The 6,219-nt window shown below is 24.5% G+C and overlaps 1 non-coding gene across 1 annotated transcript; it reads left to right on the forward strand.

Moving 5' to 3' along the window:
- Nucleotides 1–6,100: 6,100 nt before the first annotated feature.
- On the forward strand, nt 6,101–6,219 carry LOC123303677. Its single transcript, XR_006535775.1, has one exon. It is a non-coding gene; the product is annotated as a 5S ribosomal RNA (ribosomal RNA).

Genomic DNA, 6,219 nt, shown 5'->3' on the forward strand with positions numbered 1-6,219 from the left:
TATAATTATAACAAAATTTTAATAATGTTTATTTTTATTTCAATAATTTATATTTATATATATATATATATATATATATATATATATATATATATATATATTTTTAATAAAAAAAATATACTCTTATTTAATAATATATGTTGGTCCTATATATAGGACCGAAAATATTTCTTATTTGTTTTTTTTTTTTTAAATTGTCATTTAAAACGCTTATGCACGTTCTCCACGAATACGTCTTGCCAATTGTATATCCTTAGGCATAATTGTAACACGCTTTGCATGAATTGCGCATAAATTGGTATCTTCAAATAAACCTACTAAATAGGCTTCACTAGCTTCTTGTAATGCCATAACAGCTGAACTTTGAAAACGTAAATCGGTTTTAAAATCTTGTGCAATTTCACGTACTAAACGTTGGAATGGTAATTTACGAATTAACAATTCAGTACTTTTTTGATAACGACGAATTTCTCGTAAAGCTACTGTACCAGGACGATATCTGTGTGGTTTTTTTACTCCACCAGTTGCTGGTGCACTTTTACGTGCAGCTTTCGTTGCTAATTGTTTTCTTGGTGCTTTACCACCAGTTGATTTACGTGCAGTTTGCTTGGTTCTAGCCATTTTCAAATAATAATGTTTTTACAAAAAAACACACAATTTTAAAAATTATATTCGACAATTTGATACTACAAAGTCAAATGTTTAAATGCGAAATAAATGTGTTGTATTTATATTTATATGAAATTTCAAAATTTTTGTTGTCATATCCTATTGGATAGCTATCAGAGTATGGACTAATCAAATTGTATAGGCGTGGCTTAAAAAATCTTTAATGCTTTATATAAAAAGGCACAATTGTACCGGCGCTCACATACATTACAATACTTGTGAGGTTAACACACGTGTTATCCGTTCGTTAAAATATTGTAAATAATTTTTTATTAAAATGACTGGCAGAGGAAAAGGTGGAAAGGGTCTTGGAAAAGGGGGTGCAAAACGTCATAGAAAAGTTTTGCGTGATAATATCCAAGGTATTACAAAACCTGCAATTCGTCGTTTAGCACGACGAGGTGGAGTAAAACGTATCTCTGGTTTAATTTATGAAGAAACACGTGGTGTACTTAAAGTATTCCTTGAAAATGTTATTCGGGATGCTGTTACATATACTGAACACGCAAAACGTAAAACAGTTACAGCTATGGATGTTGTATATGCATTAAAACGACAAGGTCGTACTTTGTATGGTTTTGGAGGTTAAGAAAATATAATAATTTACTTAAAATATTTAGTAAATTTATTAAAGAATATTTAATACATCCGATAAATTTAAACAGGCTTTCCTTTTTGGGAAGCCACTAATTTTATTTATATAAGAGTAAATAAATTTGTTAATAAATATAACATATTATATAATTTGTTTACAACAAATTATTTTGTTTATAACATACATTACCAAATATTTTTATTTTTTTTTTTTATTGTAATATATCTGCAATAATAAATTATAATTTGTATATTATCTATTTTATTTTACAATAACTTATTGAATTTTTGAAAAAATTTTATTATAAATTAATATACTATTATATTTTTTATATATACAAGTTAAGAGTAACAAGTATCGATAGGAGATTATCGAATTTATAACTAATAAAACATTTCGCCTTAATCAAAGAAAATAAAGATTTTGCTATACCATTTTTTATACTTTCAATAAATAATTTATTATTAAATTTTTATTATTTCATTTATTTTTTAAAATTATTAAAAATATTTTTCTAATAATTATAAGCGTACATAAACAAGTAGTAAATGTAAAATGAAAATAATAAAGGTAATGTAATGCATTTGCATTACACTGATTTACGATATATATTCCGCGATATCCTTTATTATATTTAAAATTAATAATATTGATATACTAATAATAGATATATTCAAGCTATTAATATATAAAATTTTATATTAAATATGATATTAATAATTGTTTATTTAATTTTTTTGTATATATAAAAATAATTTACTCTTATTTAAAAAATTTGATGGCTCTCTTAAAAAGAGAGCCGTTTTTATATGTTGATGTATTTTTATGTTATCAATTAAATAATATTTTCGATTTATTTATTTTGAACTTGTATATTTTGTAACAGCTTTAGTACCTTCACTAACAGCGTGCTTTGCCAATTCACCAGGTAATAATAATCGAACTGCGGTTTGAATTTCCCGACTTGTGATTGTTGAACGTTTATTATAATGTGCTAAACGTGATGCTTCAGCAGCAATACGTTCAAAAATATCATTAACAAAACTGTTCATGATACTCATAGCTTTACTAGAGATACCAGTATCAGGATGCACTTGTTTTAATACTTTGTAAATGTAAATTGCATATGATTCCTTGCGCTTCCTCTTCTTTTTCTTATCACTCTTTGATATTTTTTTGAGCTTTGCCAGCTTTTTTTGCTGCTTTTCCACTTGTTTTTGGTGGCATTGTTACAAACAATTAATATACACAGATAGTTACAGAACACCAGTCAGTATATGTATGAGCGTGTCGTGTATACAACTAGCGTATTATATACGCGAAGATGGATATAACAATAAAAATGAATACTACTCTCTGATTGGCTGAAAATAATACTATAAGGTGATTGGTTTATTTTTAAAGTTTTATATTTTATAAATATTATAAATTAAAATACCCAAATAACATTTTAAACATTTATGTTACAATCCCCGTAACGTACACATCTGTGTGATTATATTTACAAAAAAAAATATTAATTAAATAAATTTATTCGCTATGTCTGGACGAGGTAAAGGTGGTAAAGTAAAGGGAAAGGCAAAGTCAAGATCAAGCCGAGCAGGATTACAATTTCCTGTTGGAAGAATTCACAGATTATTACGAAAAGGAAATTATGCTGAACGAGTAGGTGCTGGTGCCCCAGTATATTTGGCTGCTGTTATGGAATATTTGGCTGCAGAAGTTCTCGAGTTAGCTGGTATGCTGCTGCCCGTGATAACAAAAAAAACACGTATCATTCCACGTCATTTACAATTGGCAATTCGTAATGATGAAGAATTAAATAAATTATTATCTGGTGTAACATTGCTCAAGGTGGTGTATTACCAAACATTCAAGCAGTGTTATTACCAAAGAAAACTGAAAAGAAAGCATAAATTAAAAACATTGCATTAATTTTTATAATAATAATACATCGATCATAGGCCTTTTAATAAAAGGCCACAATTTATTTAAAATAAGAGTAAAAATTATTTTTATAAATAATATATTATAATATTTTTTTAAAGAATCAATTTAAATAATTATAAATTAATGATTCTTTTTTTTTTTTTTCTTTTTTATATGTTATTATGGAAATAATTCATCATATTATGATGACATTTAGGTACATATTATAAGAATATTCATAAAATATTATCAAATAATATTGTATTATGATGATATTTAGACAAAATATTATAAGAATATACACAAAATATTATCAAAATAATATCATTAGATAACAAAACTGTTCATGATACTCATACCTTTACTAGAGATAAAAGTATCAGATCCACTTGTATTAATACATATTATCACAACATCACAAAATATTTTTTAAAAGGAAAAATTTTTTAAAAATTATTATAAAATTGATTGAATTAATTTCAATTTATTTTTTTAATAATTAAAGAAAAAAAAAAGCATATAAACTTCTATTGAAAATGTTATTTTCAACTAGATGGCCAAGTGAACTTTGTTACACAAACAATATATGACGTATTCGTTATTTAAATAATCAGTATCCTTTGATATTATATCAATACGTTACTCTCTTCTTTTGATACATATTAATAAAATTTCAATTTATAAGATTTTATGTCAATTATATAAATAATATTATAAATTTTCTAAATACATAAGTAAGTAACAAAAAATTTGAATAACAAGATAATTTATATATTATGTTTTAATACTCGATACTATAATATATCGCATCCGTTACCAATTATTCGGTATCCTTTGATTTATACACAGAATGAACCAAAAATATGTATCAAATTTATTTTATTTTTAATATTATTATTATTATTTTTATATTACAAAGTTTCTTAACGAAGCTTACAATGATTTCTCATATCGTACTTAACAAAATTATTTAGATCATATAAAATTTAAATTGTTAAAAAATTTTTATATTTATTATATTATTTATTTTTATTAAAATTACATAACATAAAATTAATAATATTTTAATAATTATATAAATTAATTCTTATTTAAAATAATCTTATATTAATCTCACAAATACTCTAATAATATATTTTGTCATAAATTTTTTTATATTTAAAATAAATATTATAATATATAAATACTTATATCAGTATAAAATTTCTTTATATAATTATGAAAAAATTAATTTAATAGTTAATTATTGATATTAATGCATAAATAAAAGTATTTTCTAATGAAATATATTTTGTCAATGTTCGATTAACACATTTCATAATAATACGTTTTCATTATTGACAAAAAAAGTTTTTCTAAAAATGAAATCTTATACTATAATATATATATTTATATATTAAATTTTTTAATTATTATATACTAATAATTTGATAATAAATCGATATTAAATAAAAAATAAAAATATATACTTTTTAAGTTTACCTTAAAAATATTATTGTTTTGTATGATTGAAATAATTAATATTAAACTATGTTTATTAATAATTGTTAATAAAAAAATTAAATATATTTTAATTTATAAAATAAATATTATTATTAATTTATAATTTATTATTTTATATATTATAGAAATTGAAAAATAAATCATGTTTACTACGACAGTAAATTAGAAATACTATTTAATTTTTATGTGTTTTTCTACATGGGTACTTTGACTTACATAGGGACTTATATTATTGTGAATAATGATATAATTGAAAACCTTTATTTTTTATTTGATAGAATTATTATATTTTTATCATTTAAATATTTATAATAAATACATTATTTTTATAAAGTAAAAAATATGGCCGAAGAAAATTCTACAGCTGTTGCAGCAACTGCGGTTACTGCTGCTTCTACAACACCAACAAAAAAAGCAACAGCTTCTGGTGCTAAAACGTACAAAACAACATTCAAAACCAACACATCCACGTACATCAGAAATGGTTGTTAACGCAATTAAAAATTTAAAAAGAACGTGGTGGTTCATCATTACAAGCAATTAAAAAATATTTAGCTGCAAATTATAAAGTGGATTCTGATAAAATTTCACCATTTATAAAAAAATATTTAAAAGCTGCTGTAACTGAGGGAGCCTTGGTACAAACTAAAGGTAAAGGTGCATCTGGTTCATTCAAATTGGCTGCTTCCGCTTCATCTACTTTCTTCAGCTAAATCAAAAGTATCCAAAAAAGAAAGTGGAGCAAAAGGTTCAGCAAAGAGTGCTAAAAGTAAACGGGCACCAAAAGAAAAGAAAGCCACAACTACATCATTGGCAGCCAAAAAGCCTAAAGCAAAAAAAGCGACTCCATCATCATCAACTGCTGCTAAAAAAGTTACTGCAAAATCATCAGCGGCATCAAAAAAAGCACCAGTAAAGCAAAACCAGCAAAAAGTACAAAAATCCGCTGCCAAAAGTAGCCCTGCTCGTAAACCGAAAGCACCAAAAGCTAAGAGAAAGCTTCTGTTGCCAAATCATCTCCTACAAAAATTAAAAAAGCAGCACCAAAAAAGAAATGATCTGTTACTTTAATAATATATTGAAATATTTCATTATTTTTGCTAAAAAATGAAAATAACATAGGCCTTAATACAGGCCACAAATTAATATTTGATAAGAGTAAAATTATTTTTTGTATAAATATTTTATAAAATAATAGTTTAGGAAACATTTGCCACAGTCAGTACCACGGATGGGTGGCCACTTGAGAATACTGTGTGCGGTTGCATTTTTATTTAAAATATATGGTATAATAAATAAGTATATATTTAAATTGATTACTTCATTGAAAATTTTAATAATATACTTTAATATTAATTGATATTTATGAAAAATATATATTTGTAAAAATTTTTCATTTATTACTGCAACAGCCATACCACGTTGAAAACACCGGTTCTCGTCCGATCACCGAAGTTAAGCAACATTGGGCACAGTCAGTACTTGGATGGGTGACCGCTTGGGAACACTGTGTGCGGTTGCCT

This window comes from Chrysoperla carnea (assembly GCF_905475395.1).
Source record: "Chrysoperla carnea chromosome X unlocalized genomic scaffold, inChrCarn1.1 SUPER_X_unloc_12, whole genome shotgun sequence".
NCBI classification, from domain to species: domain Eukaryota; kingdom Metazoa; phylum Arthropoda; class Insecta; order Neuroptera; family Chrysopidae; genus Chrysoperla; species Chrysoperla carnea.